The 15,541-nt window shown below is 31.6% G+C and overlaps 1 protein-coding gene across 2 annotated transcripts in view; it reads left to right on the forward strand.

The window, feature by feature from the left end:
• Positions 1-4,231: 4,231 nt before the first annotated feature.
• Positions 4,232-15,541, forward strand: part of LOC101889306 (lysosomal-trafficking regulator) — a 43,781-nt gene continuing 32,471 nt past the window's right edge. Inside the window, exon 1 of one of the 2 annotated variants that reach the window (XM_005184657.4) lies at positions 4,232-4,544. The gene's annotated coding sequence lies outside the window, so the exon portion shown is untranslated. The remainder of the gene's footprint in view (positions 4,545-15,541) is intronic. The other variant, XM_011294704.3, reaches the window with a different exon arrangement.

The following is a 15,541-nucleotide window of genomic DNA, read 5'->3' on the forward strand; positions in this document are numbered from 1 at the left end:
AGGTCTTCGTATAACTCCGATAAAACGATACCTCCCTATATACGGTATTTCGATGATTTTAGCTACATTATTCACCGTTTATTTTCGAATTTGAATATGGTAATGGCTTATGACAAACAATGCTTATATAAGTCCACGTCGTATAGAACCCAATATAACGGCTATACTCGGTATTTTTAAGATTTTAACAGAACTTTTAACGGATTTTATTTTTTTTTTAATTCCCAAATTCATTCCATTGCAGTGTTGTTCGCGCATGTTTCTTAAATTTTCTCAACTTGTCAAAGTTTATTCCCAGATATTTGGTGTTGTTTCATAACTGACTTTGCAGCATTAATATTGATGCGCCATATGTAAATAAAAGAGTGCCAACGCACAATCTTGAGGAACGCCGCTTTCTAATATACTGTTGAACGAATGCACCTTTTGAATTTGAACTTCAAAATGTCTCGTTGTTGAACAACTTTGCATTATATTTACCATATTTGGGTAAGTTTCTAGTTCCACAAGCCTATTTAAAATCCCGCTATGACTAACCGTGTCAAAAGCGTTTTCTATTTCTGACGATACAGCGATGGTAAAGTTTTGTTTTTTTTTTTTTCAAATTCGTTGTTATATCACTTTGGAATTTAAGAAGAGCATGTTGTGTCGAGTGGAATTGTGTGAACCCAAATTGAAGACTGATATAGGATTTACTGTGAACTGATGTTCTATTTTCCTTTCAGCACACGTTCAAATAGTTTTCCGATGTTTGAGAGCATTGGTAATGAACGAAAATCAGATGTAACTTCGATATCAGGTTTCTTTCGTATGGAATTATTTTCGCCTTCTTTCCACTGTTGGGAAAGTAACCATTATTAATGCAGTTAATGAACAATATAGTAAGAAACGGGATTACATTCTCTGAGAATTTCTTAATCAAAAAATTGGATATACCGTCTAAACCGCAGGACTTCTGACCAATATTCTGAATTATGCATTTTATATTTTCAGAACTAGTAAAGTGAATATTATCAGCATTAGTTAGGGCATTAAAATCATTATTGAACGTACAGATGTGTTGAGGGATTTGGTTAATAACCGATGATATCCTCAAATATAAACCGTCAACTGGATCTTTGCGACTGAAACTGCCGTGTCGTACCTTTTGAATTGTTCAGCTTTAGGATTTGTCAACATGTTGTCATTGTGTCGTAAACGTTCATAATATGGTAAGTTTTTTCATGTGATTCGTGACACTTCTTTAAATGCTGCTGGATTTCCTTTCAAAGGAAATTTTTTTACTACAGCCTTAGGCAGAAAATTATCTGTGCAGGTCCACGTCTTCATATAGCCCCCATATAACGGTACCCCCCGATATTCCCTATTTTGATGATTTTAGCGACATTGTTTACCGGAATCATTTCAAATTTGGTATTTGAAGTTCGTAATGAATACTTCATCCAAAGTCAAAAAATGAGACATGTAGGTCCACGTCTTCATATAGCCCCCATATAACGGTACCCCCGATATTCGGTATTTTAATGATTTTAGCGACATTATTTATAGGGATTGTCTGTGCAGGTCCACGTCTTCGTATAGCCCCCATATAACGGTACCCCCCATGTTCGGTATTTTGACGATTTAGCTACATTATAAACAGATTTTTCTTCAAGTTTCGCATTTAAATATTGTAATAATTTATGACAAAAGTTGCCTATGCAGGCCCACGTCGTCGTATAAGCATTCGGTATTTTAAGATTTTAACAGAATTTTTAACGGTTTTTTTTTTTTTTTGGAAATTGCCAAATTTGTACCAAATGGTGGAGGGTATTAAAAGTTCGGCCCGGCCGAACTTACAGCTTTTTTACTTGTTTCTTATTCAGATGAATACAATAACTACATTATTATTATTGAGAGTTTTGTACAGATCTACTTGTTGACGTCTATCCACAAGTGATCTTAATGTAACCTTTATTTTATCAATTAAAGTTCTTATGTTCACATTGTAAATTATTGTCGGAGGGCACCATTTTATTTTGTATTGTGGCTTGTTTGTTGTGTTCTGATTTTCAGGAATTTTAGATATTTAAACTGAAGGCGTGTCTTCATGATTGGCGTCCGCTAAAACATTAAAAATTCTATCTATTTATCTATTTGGATCATTAGGGTTATGCTTGGAAAGTTTTACAGGCAAGTCAGAAATATCGATATTTAAGTTTTCTAAACGTTGACGTTTTCCGTCCTTTGTGTTTAATTTATATGCTGATGAACTATTTGATTTTTTGTTGCTTGCTGCTTGTTGTTGGTTAGGTGAATGCATGGTAGATGCATCAACGCTTGGGAGCATTGATATGTCAAAAATTTTTAAATTTCTTTTCAAATATAAGTAGATTTTTATATGTTTTCTTATACGACACAAATCGTGGGTTGTAAAGATATGCATTTTTCAACAATTTTTACAAATTTAAATAATTTTTCATTCAACATTTTTTATTCCAAAATTGGTTTGACAGTTCATTGTCCCAGCAGCTGCGTCGATGCGTCTACCTATATTCTTCTACCATGGGTGAATGGTAGAAGAATACTGGTAATCGAATTTTGTATTGAAAATATTAAATTCAAAATAATAGGAATTTATAAAAATTGTTGAAAAATGCAAATAAGATTTGCGTCCTATAAGAAAACATATAAAAATCTACTTATTTTTGACAAAACATTTTAAAAATGTTGACGTATCAATGTTCTCAAGCGCTGATGCATCCATCTGTATTCTTCTACCATGGTTAGTTGTTGAAGCCCCCTCCTCTTCAAATAAATCATGATCCATATCATACATTTGGTCACCAGGCATCTTTTATGCACTAAAATGCAGTTATAGATGCCTGTTGGCCTCCAGTTTAACGATAATAACCTTTTTCAATAAACTTATTGCGCTTATAAAAAGAACCTGTTTCATTGCCAAAGTTCGCAAAGTTATCCAAGCTGCTATCAAACATGTGCTTTAACTTTTATTATATATGCGTATTTCCGTGTGTATGCCAAAATTGTCATTTTACATATGACTCATAATCCTATCCACAAAAAAGCATATAAACTTTTTTCATTTCATAACATTGGGATTTTATCGTACTACTTTTGGATGACCGCAAATTTAATTTTATATATTTTCCCACAACAAGCAAAACTTATCATTAAATTATATCTTTCCGATAAAATTACTGCGATAACCGACTTTTTTATTATCATATCGAAAAAAACTCACGATAGAAGAAAAAGGTAGATGCAACAACGCTTAAGAACATTGAGACGCCAAAATGTTTAACAGATGTCAAAAATAAATAGATATTTTTATGTTTTCTTATATGACGCAATTCGGAGGTTCTTCTGCTACTCATTTTTTAATAAGTTTTACAAATTCCAATTATTTTTCATTTAGAATTTTCAATTCCAAAATTGGTTTGACAGTTCATTGAACTTACAGTTAATTGAACATTGAAACCATGGTAGAAGAATATAGGTAGGCGCATCGACTCAGCTGCGGGGACAATGAGCTGTCAAACTAATTTTGGAATTTAAAATGTTGACTGAAAATTATTTAAATTTGTAAAAATTGTTGAAAAAACACTTATTATAATAACGTCTGAATGACGTCCTATAAGAAAACTTATAAAAATTTATTTATTTTTCAAGAAACATTAAAACAATTTTGACACATCAATGTTCCCACGCGTTGATGCATCTACCAGTATTCTTCTACCAGAAAAATACAGGTAGATGCATCAACGCTTGGGAGCATTGATATGTCAAAATTTTTTTAATTTATTTTCAGATATAAGTAGCTTTTTATATGCTTTCTTATACGATGTCATTCGGAGGTTATTATAAAATGCCTTTTTCAACAATTTTTACAAATTTAAAAAAAATTTCATTCAACATTTTCAATTCCAAAATTGGTTTGACATTTCATTGTCTCAGCAGCTGCGTCGATACGTCTACCTATATTCTTCTACCATGGCACATATGTATGTAAATTCCATTCCGTCTGATAATACCTTAAGTGCATGTTAAGTAATTATTTAAAATAAACGGAGCGTTTTGTCGAAACGAGTATTTTAAATTTATCACTTACCAACACTGTTTTCTTTGCTTATATTGTTATGCGTCAGCTGTCCTTTGTTATTGTTTCTTTTTTTGTCAATTCTTTTTTGTCGATTGCTGATTATTATTTATTGTTGGTCATTTTCAGTTTAATTTGAATCGCTTTCGAGAATTGCAGTGAACTCGCTTTAATACAACGCAAAATAAATCACAACGCGAAAAAACAAATATACATAATCAAAAACAAGTAGTAGTGATCTTAATATGAATGCGAATACGGTGTATAAAGACGAATAATCCCAAAGTAAAATTGCAAAAAACAAAAAATATTTAAAGCGAATGTGTGAATGTAAATTAAGTGTATTACAGACAGCGGCATAGCAATCAAGAAAAATAGCAAAGGAACTACTGCTTTCTGGATAAATTGCATCTACAAATCCTGAAGTCGATACCCTTCCATGTAGGTTCGTTTCTATATAGACTAGTTAAAATTTATAAATTTTTAATTGTTTATTTGTGTTGGTAGCATGAAATGTTAAAAACGCAATTTCATCACTGCCCTAGGTAATTGCTTTTGTGTTTAAAAAAGTATAAAAATTGAGTACCAAAAAAAAAAAAAAAAATACGAGGGGAGATATTTTTGGAGATAGTGTGTTGTTCAAGTATTGGTCATTTCGATGACATAGGCCAGCATCAAGTTGCACATCAATCATCCGTCATTGTACTGCATGACGACCATGCAGAGTTCTTTCGTACAAAGTCAAGTGTAACATGTCCCTGGTTGATAAATAAAACACAGCTGGACACTGGAGCAGTAGTGCACTGATAATAAACAATTGAAGCTGTACGTTCTTCGTTCATGCAGTATTTGCTTGCGTTCTTATCTAATGTAGTAGGTATGTATGTTCTAAGACGACGGGTAAATTAAACTCAAGAAGCCTTATCAGTTGCATGTGGCCAACGTACATATTTACTTTGAATACCTATTATGATATGTTGGGGTCAATGATTTCTGAAGTGGAAATATTTTAACTAAGCTTTCTAATGTAAATACGTAGGAATATCTATATGGTCGTTCATTTAAATGTTGTCTATGGTCAGTGATATGACATTTTTACAATTCTGTGGACATCTTTTTGGGATTTGTCTGATGTATGTCTGACGGTGGCAACCTGGACGCAGTAAGACAAAGAAATGAGCTTGAATAATTAAGTAACAGCAAACTAAATTCGCAGTTGATACCTATTATGATAATAGATTGGATGTGGTGGGGATAGGTAACCTAGTAAAACGTGGATACAAACTAGGTATAATATTGAGAAATAGGATATTGCACGCTAAGCAAACTAAATTGCAAATAAGTTTCTCTTATAACGTCTTTTTGAAAAAAATTGGAATCTGTAATTTTTTACATTTTTTAGTGCTTATATACAGGGTGAGATAAAAAACTGCAACAAAGTCAAACGCAATAATTTTTAGATTTTTTTTAAATTTTATTGAATGAAAGCAAAAATGTCGGAATAAGCATCACATTTTGGAAAAAGTTTAGATTTGTTCGAATTGGTCACCTTTGGCACGAATTATGACCTTCAAACGGCCAATGAAACCGTCACACGATGTCCGAATGTTGCTCTGCGGTATTTTGGTCCAAAACCAATACAATCGAATTACTGAGTTAAAAAAATCCGATAGAAAATATGGCCTAATTTGTAAAAATACCGAAAAAAAAATACGCAATACAAACTATTTAGAAATTTGAATACTCATGTCAAGTAATGTGGGCTACAAATTCACTTGTGTCTTCAATAGATTAATGAATAAAGTATATTCTATGACAACTCATAAAAAATAGATATATAAATTATAAAGATTTCATCACCAATGCCCAGATGTAACGGCTACATCAACAGTCTTACAATTTTTGTAAAATCATATTGAAATTTTTTTAATGGATTTTATTAATTTTTGTAACCGTTAATTAATTTTTGTAACCGTTCTAAATTAAAAGTTAAAAATTCACCAACCCAGTATAACAAAATGGCTTGAGAATAATATTATAATAAGTTTAAGAACAAAAGCCTAAAACTGGAGAAAATCTTGGGAAATATTGAAAAAATATTTGTGTAACAAATATGGAATAATCGAAATTGAACTCTTATTTATAAGCTCATACTTCTTGTCGTAGAATAAGCTTGCGAAGTAATCCTATATTTAGCTTATTTTTGTAATGATATAAAATGTTTATTTTTGAAATTTGTATTCAATTTATACATTTCATTCATTGGTGACCGTTTACAGTTGTCACTGTCTCCTATTGCATTAATACATCGCATCTCCTTCACTAATATTAGACATCCTCTGAATTAGTGCAAATTTTTGATGTATCTCGTCTGAAATATGTGATAAAATAATAATACATACCATAGATTCCCAATACATTTATCATTACCTCAAGAATTCGTTTCGGAAATTCTGTTCGGAATTCGTGTGACTTTGTTTTTTACCAAAAGAGAAGCATTTCCAACTGAAAATTTTCATATAACATCAAACAAAAATAGCAACAAGTAAAAAAGAAGCTAAGTTCGGCCGGTCCGAACATTTAATACCCTCCACCATTTGGAAAGAACTTGAAAATTTTCAAAAAAAAAAAATCTAAAAACTACCTCTTAATTGAACACCGTTATATGGGGACTATATGAAGACGTCAACCTTTTTGTCATATTTTGTAGTACCCATTAGAACATCAAATACCAAATTTTAAACAGTACGAACACGTGGGTCTGCATACAAAAATGTTTGTCATAGGTTGTAGCACCCATTACGAACTTCAAATACGAAATTTTAAATAATTCCGGTAAATAATGTCGCTAAAATCATGAAAATAACGAATATGGGGAGGTACCGTTATATGGGGGCTATACGAAATCGTGGACCGACATGGCCCATTTACGAACCTTACCTGCCTACTGGTAAACTATGCATGTATGCAAAATTCTATCTCAATTCGATCGAAAGATAGCGTGATTACAACAGACAGACAGACAGACGGGCAAACGGACAGACGGACATCGCTAGGTCGTCTTAGAATTTTACGCTGATTCATAATACATACCATAGAGGGTCTATTATGAATATTTCAAGGAGTTACAAACGGAATGACAAAGCTATTATACCCTCCATAGAATGGTGAAGGATATAATAAAGAACAGACTTGAGAAAAGTTTGTGCAACATAGGTGTTTCGCAAACATTGTTAAAAATTTGTTATGACAAATTATTTTTATAACATTATTCTCAAGCTTTTTTGGTATGTTTGAAACTTTTATTATGGATCAGATCTTAGCATAATATTTACTCAATTTTCAGGATATTATTAATAAAATATATAAAAACTTGGATTGAAATAAAATTGGTCCTAGTGCTACAAATTGCATTTATGATATAAATTAGTGAATGCAGTCTCGTATGAGGACCTGTTTCGCATGTTGGACAGATATTCTGCATATTTTCGTATTTTATTGAGTTTGATAACAGATAATTTAAAACTAAAAATCGTTGTTCCTTAACGTAAAATCAATGGTAATCCAAAAATGTGGAAATAACATACTCTCGCTGCAAAAAATGATAAATAATAGTTTTTTATTTTATTTTTTACATTTTGTATTTTACATTTTCATAATGTGCAACGATGCGTGATAATTCAACTTTTTTGTTTTGTTTTAATTAATAACAAAACACTCACACTTCATAATTTTAAGTTGCAAATAAAAATAATAATGCATGAAAATAAAATGAAAATGCTTAAGTAATACGATTCAACATCTGGTGCAAGATGTTTATATTCCTACTTTATTATTACTTTTCGGCGTTTATCCACTGGAAAAGGTATTACTCTAAGTGCTTAATACGAGCTGATATCATTGTGATATTTGTAGGTTGGGTTGACGGGATCTGGGCAACCTCAAACTAATCTCACGATCTACAATCTGGATCAATCCGAGTCCTACTTACACAAGAGCTGTCACCTCAGCAGATTGTACATCCACAGTAGCACTGCTGTAGGTAATTGAGAGCAATATATACATAGCTATATACAAAGTCAAACGCCATAATTTTTACTTTGTTTTAAATTTTATTAAATGAAAGCAAAACTGTCGGAAATAGCATCAAATTTTACAATAAGTTTAGATTTGTTCGAATTTCAAACGGCCAATGTAACCGTCACACGCTGCCTGAATGTTGCTCTGCAGTATTTTGGCCCATTCCCGGCGAAGCGCTTGCTTGATCGACACTTTGGTATTATTTAGTGCCAATCTTGCTTTTCAAAATACTCCAGACAGAATAGTCCAACGGATTGATATCCGGAGATTTTGGTGGCCATTGGGCGCTGGAAATGAAGCGAGGAACCACGGTCGATTAGATTGGTCCACATTTTCATCTGATCTCTTTGGCAAGTAAACACGATCATTTTGTTTGTTTACAAACTGCTGGACAACGAATGTTTCCTCATCGGAGAAAACCAAATTCGGCAGTTCACCACTTTCGGCCAAGCGAGGCAGCTCTTTAGCTCTTTTGAGACTATTTTCTTTCTGTTGCGGTATAAGATCTTGCACTTTTTGGAATTTCAATGGCTTTACCCCGATCTCATTTTTCAAAATTTGTCGAATGGAATGTTGCGATATGTTCAGATCACGAGCCATTTTTCGGCCACAGCGAAGCGGGTTTCGATCAAGTCGAACTTTACTTTTTGAACCATATCTGCTGATGTTGCTGTTTTCTTCCACAAAAGATTTGTTCACATTTAAATGCCGGAAAGCTCTAATGATAGACAGCCAAATATAAAAAATCACACTATCACGCTTGAATTCCATCACGAATAACTTTTTTCTGGAAAATGCTTTTGTACGCTTGTAAATATATATTAAAAAAACTTCATTTTTGAGGTTGGCATCAAAAGAAAAACCTTACAATCAAATTAATAAAATTATAGTTTTTATTGGAAACCAAAAATACAAAATTTGTGGTTTTTCAACACGAACTCGTCCAAAAGATAAAGTGTGCTCTATATGAATAGTTTTTAAAATATTTATGGTAGCATATACTTGCAATATATAAGAAATGCAGATTGGATTTTGTAAATCTAAATGATCGTAACATATTCAGTTGGTATATGATATGTTTTTCAATTTCAAATGATCATTCTCTCCATTTCCCCACTGCAGGAACAGCATTCATCGTGATATTTTTTATGGAATTTTACCTGTAAATTTGGAAAATTTGATTTTTTCGCATTATCCTCATCCTTTAGATGATAATTATAATAATTTTGTCATTTCACAAAACATTCCTAATCAGAATCAAATTCATTCATATTCTGTACATTGAAATTACGATAGGCTCGACAACGTATTATGATTTTAGAAAACGGCGCCGTCCGATTTGGGGCATTTTGAATACCCTGGACAAATATTCCTAAAATTCAATGCTATTAATTAGTAAAGATTAGATTCTCATATTACAAAAATGTACAGTTTTTGGTATTTGGTATACCTTTTTTGCATTAATGAGCAATAACAAAAGGTAGAATAAATACATACAAGACATAATACACACATTTGGTCTGTTCCAGAACTGCAAAAATATACAATTTTTACTTTGATTTATGATATGGAAAAAATTACAAAGTAGATTCTTACAGGTTCTGGAATGTATAACATTCAGAGGGTGGAATGGACCATACCTTTTGTGTGAAAAATACCAATTTTCAATTCCGTTAATACTGAAAGTCACTTCTCGGTGAAATCAATGAAGTGACACTCAACTTAACCTTTGACTGTCAGATGTTTATGTTGGTCGAATTAAAAATGTTTTTTAAAATATTTCTAATTACAAAATTGTATTTTCATAGCAATGGAAGATAGTAGCTGAAAATACACCTTAGAATGTGTTATATTCCGGAAAAGATGTATTCTAAATATCAACATTTTGACAAATTTCGAGGAAGTTTGTTCGAAGGTTAATTTCTTTCTATTTTTATAAAAAAAAATATGACATTAATATTAAAATTAATTTTACCTGGGTATTTCTCCAGTAATATTTACTCAGTAAAGACTTTCCAACAAAAGAAATTGTTAAAATTACAATTTACCATAAAAACATAAATTTGTATACCCTCCACCATACATAGTTTAGTATTAAATTCGTCATTCCGTTTGTAACTCATCAAAATAATTATTTTAGACATAACAAAGTATATCATTTTTTGATCAGCGTAAAATTCTAAGACGATTTAGCCCTGTGCGCCCGTCCGTCTGTTGTAATCACTCTAGAGTCAAAACGAATTAATATAGGAAGCTTAAATTTTGCACAGATCAGACTTTTGTCTGCAGGCAGACCAATTTCGAAGATACGCTATATCGGTCCACGATATCGCCTAGCCCCCATACAACGGTACCCCCCGATATTCGGTATTTTGATGATTTCAGCCACATTTTTCAATGAAACTGTCTGAAAATAAACACAAGGAGTACCATTTGAATACTTTATCCCCTGCCAGAAAATTGTCTATATAAGTCTACGATATCGTATAACCCAAATATAGCGGTATTTTGATGATTTTAGCAACATCTTTTTTCTATATAATTGTCTAAAAATCCATACTAAATATTCTTTTCAAGCACTTTACTCCCTGGAAGAGAAATATCCATTATGGGCGAATGTTATTTTTTGAAATTTCCAAATTCGTTCCAAATGGTGGATGGTATTTAAAGTTTGGCCCGGCCGAACTGCTTTTTTACTTGTTATTGGTAAAAAACCTTTTTTCATTTTCGACAAAATTGGCACATTTTGCGAATTTGCTGCTATGTAGATCAAACGCCTAAAAGGGTTTCGGATACTTAGGTCAATTTTTCTAGACCTTTATATAGCCTTGGCCGCATAAGAAGTGATACCAATATTCTTAGATATATTTTATTATTATATTACATTTAATATAGAACTTTGAAAAATTATGGACATCTTTGGATTTCTTCAAGAATCATTGCTTTAAAATTGGCCCATTTTTGGTATAGTCCCTATATAATGGTAAACCCCGTGGCGTGGTAAGAAAACATACTTCACCCTCGTGATTGAGTGAGTTATTTATGCTCTGAACTTTCGATAATGATTGAACTCTATGATTTCACAGATTAATTTTCCGTTCGTTTTCGTATGATTTGCATTCTTATTCCAAATATATTACCTAAAACTTTGTTCTAAAATTTTATGATACGTTAATATGATACATCAAGAGGGATGCTTAAATAAAGAAAAACTTTTTTAAGTATTATTCAAAATACGACTATATATTTATTGATAACAGTTTGTTGACATAGTAACTTGGAATGTTTTAGATATTGTGTCGTTCAGATCTCGTGTTAGTCTTGTCGGTTTAAATTGCTGATCGATTTAATTGCTAATTAGTTAATTATAGTGTTAGCTTTGTTTGCAATGACATATTCCATTGATAACAATGTACAAAACGTATACAATTTATATAAATATGGAACTTCATCCATCACTTATCAAATGTGCAAAATTTATTTTAAACCCATCTGTTTTATATAAAATCTATATATATAAATGTAAGTTGTGTTAGTTACTACGCTTATAACTAAAGAACCGCTGGACTGACTTTAAAGATTCACACAAATTCGGAATTGTCTCCTCTCCGAAAAGGATAATATCCAAAAAAATCGCGTAAAAATGTGATATATTAACATTTTCATTTTGACTTTTCAAATGTACAATAGTAATGTTTTATTTTGCATGATTTTTTTCCATTTTGACTTACTTTTTTCTAATGTACATTTGTAGTGTTTTTTGTATTTTATTTTTGAATTCGAATATTAATACCAATTTATTTAATTGATTTGATTTCTTGAGAACTGAAGTTGATGTAGGGTTATATGGAAGTGTAGTACAGAATTATGTGGTGGCGAAACAGATTAGATGATATCGAAATAATTTAACGCGGTCACACCAAAGTTAAAAGATAATTATTTTCTAAATCGATAAAAAACCACGAAGAAAAGAGACCTCATTGCAAAATTCTCAAATCGGGAAAAAAAAACGAAAAAAAAATTTCAATGGAATCGCTTTTTAAAATAATAAACTTTGTAAGGATAAGCGAACAAGTTTAAATTTTTTTTTCAATTTGTTATTCTTCTTTCACTCTTTCATTTTTCACCAAAAAATGAAATAAGTGCGAAATACGATGTTAACTGACATCTACCTTTCAACTCAAGGGCCGACCGACATCGTGGTCCAGCTGGAAGATGCGAACACATTTGAACTAACAAAAATTACCAAAAAAGCCTAATGGCGCTCATTTCATAACGTGGACCTACTTCTTTCATGTGACAATAATCCGTCCAATGAGAGCTCAAAATTCAAAATTCTATACAATCAGTAAAATACCAAATATAAAGGGTGGAAAATAGTAGAGCGAATGGGACTCTTAGTAAGAAAAGAATTTCTTTCCTTACAGAAATTCTTCCCAAACATTCAAGATACCTTAAATCGCTTTTGCAGGTCATGATATCGATCATAACTCACGGATAAGGGTACAACCCGATTTCATATTTATATAACCATCGTATGATTTAAGCTATTATTGGGATCTTGGCCACTTTTTTCATTTTTTTCGGCCCTTATTTGGCATCTTTTTTATTAGGGGGTAGAGAACCTCTTCGCATAAAATTTGAAATTTTTGGAGTACTGCCCATATTAGTCTTGACCACATTAATCAATTGATTTGGCTAAAAAATTGTATATATGCTATCTTGGGGTAGGGAACCATCATACAGATAATTGCCCCATAAGAATTTATTTAAGTAAAGTCCTTATTGGAGTATCCCCAAGTCCACTTTCACATCTAATGAGTGATCAGAAAAAAAAAAATTTGTATTTTATTGCATATGTAAACCCGAAGAGAATATTGGTTGGGAACGTATATTTGGGATGAAATAAATTGTGAAAACAGGAACAAATTACAAATATAAGAAAGTAGCACGGGACCGAATATTTGTTGAATCGTCATTGAATTATACTATGTGAACATTATGGGGTCTCCAACTTACAATTTAAATGGCAAATAAAATTAATTCCCATCTTATGGTAATGGATGTAAAATAGCTATATTTTTGATTTGGCCTCTATTTGTCATATTGAATTATAGGGGGTAGAAGAAAGTTTTCAATGTAGGTCGATATTTCGGAGTAGTGCTCATACAAAGGTACCTCCTGATTTTACCATATTTCAAAGGATTTGGCTAAAAATGTATATTTGAGGTGGAAATCTTACACAAAAATTTTATTCTCAAATCATTCAGCCCTCAATCATGAGGTGTACAAAATACAGTAAATTTCAAATTACTGCTCATTTGACTGGAAAAATTTTCTACGATTTTTACCATACTAAAAATTAATTTGTTCCCTTAAATGGGGATAAGATTGATATATACTTTTTAATGGTTTAAATATTGAAGCCCACGGTTTATATATGGGTACAAGTATTTTAAAACACGTTTAATCGACCAGTACGTGAACACTTATATCAGTCATATCTTTGAATAATTATGCTTTGACAAATAGGCATAATAGACAAAAACTACGGGCCGGCAACGCGGACCGAATGTTTCCTCATCGGAGAAAACCAAATTCGGCAGTTCACCACTTTCGGCCAAGCGAGGCAGCTCTTTAGCTCTTTTGAGACTATTTTCTTTCTGTTGCGGTATAAGATCTTGCACTTTTTGGAATTTCAATGGCTTTACCCCGATCTCATTTTTCAAAATTTGTCGAATGGAATGTTGCGATATGTTCAGATCACGAGCCATTTTTCGGCCACAGCGAAGCGGGTTTCGATCAAGTCGAACTTTACTTTTGAACCATATCTGCTGATGTTGCTGTTTTCTTCCACAAAAGATTTGTTCACATTTAAATGCCGGAAAGCTCTAATGATAGACAGCCAAATATAAAAAAATCACACTATCACGCTTGAATTCCATCACGAATAACTTTTTTCTGGAAAATGCTTTTGTACGCTTGTAAATATATATTAAAAAAACTTCATTTTTGAGGTTGGCATCAAAAGAAAAACCTTACAATCAAATTAATAAAATTATAGTTTTTATTGGAAACCAAAAATACAAAATTTGTGGTTTTTCAACACGAACTCGTCCAAAAGATAAAGTGTGCTCTATATGAATAGTTTTTAAAATATTTATGGTAGCATATACTTGCAATATATAAGAAATGCAGATTGGATTTTGTAAATCTAAATGATCGTAACATATTCAGTTGGTATATGATATGTTTTTCAATTTCAAATGATCATTCTCTCCATTTCCCCACTGCAGGAACAGCATTCATCGTGATATTTTTTATGGAATTTTACCTGTAAATTTGGAAAATTTGATTTTTTCGCATTATCCTCATCCTTTAGATGATAATTATAATAATTTTGTCATTTCACAAAACATTCCTAATCAGAATCAAATTCATTCATATTCTGTACATTGAAATTACGATAGGCTCGACAACGTATTATGATTTTAGAAAACGGCGCCGTCCGATTTGGGGCATTTTGAATACCCTGGACAAATATTCCTAAAATTCAATGCTATTAATTAGTAAAGATTAGATTCTCATATTACAAAAATGTACAGTTTTTGGTATTTGGTATACCTTTTTTGCATTAATGAGCAATAACAAAGGTAGAATAAATACATACAAGACATAATACACACATTTGGTCTGTTCCAGAACTGCAAAAATATACAATTTTTACTTTGATTTATGATATGGAAAAAATTACAAAGTAGATTCTTACAGGTTCTGGAATGTATAACATTCAAAGGGTGGAATGGACCATACCTTTTGTGTGAAAAATACCAATTTTCAATTCCGTTAATACTGAAAGTCACTTCTCGGTGAAATCAATGAAGTGACACTCAACTTAACCTTTGACTGTCAGATGTTTATGTTGGTCGAATTAAAAATGTTTTTTAAAATATTTCTAATTACAAAATTGTATTTTCATAGCAATGGAAGATAGTAGCTGAAAATACACCTTAGAATGTGTTATATTCCGGAAAAGATGTATTCTAAATATCAACATTTTGACAAATTTCGAGGAAGTTTGTTCGAAGGTTAATTTCTTTCTATTTTTATAAAAAAAAATATGACATTAATATTAAAATTAATTTTACCTGGGTATTTCTCCAGTAATATTTACTCAGTAAAGACTTTCCAACAAAAGAAATTGTTAAAATTACAATTTACCATAAAAACATAAATTTGTATACCCTCCACCATACATAGTTTAGTATTAAATTCGTCATTCCGTTTGTAACTCATCAAAATAATTATTTTAGACATAACAAAGTATATCATTTTTTGATCAGCGTAAAATTCTAAGACGAT

This window comes from Musca domestica, unplaced genomic scaffold (assembly GCF_030504385.1).
Source record: "Musca domestica strain aabys unplaced genomic scaffold, Musca_domestica.polishedcontigs.V.1.1 183, whole genome shotgun sequence".
Lineage (NCBI taxonomy): Eukaryota > Metazoa > Arthropoda > Insecta > Diptera > Muscidae > Musca > Musca domestica.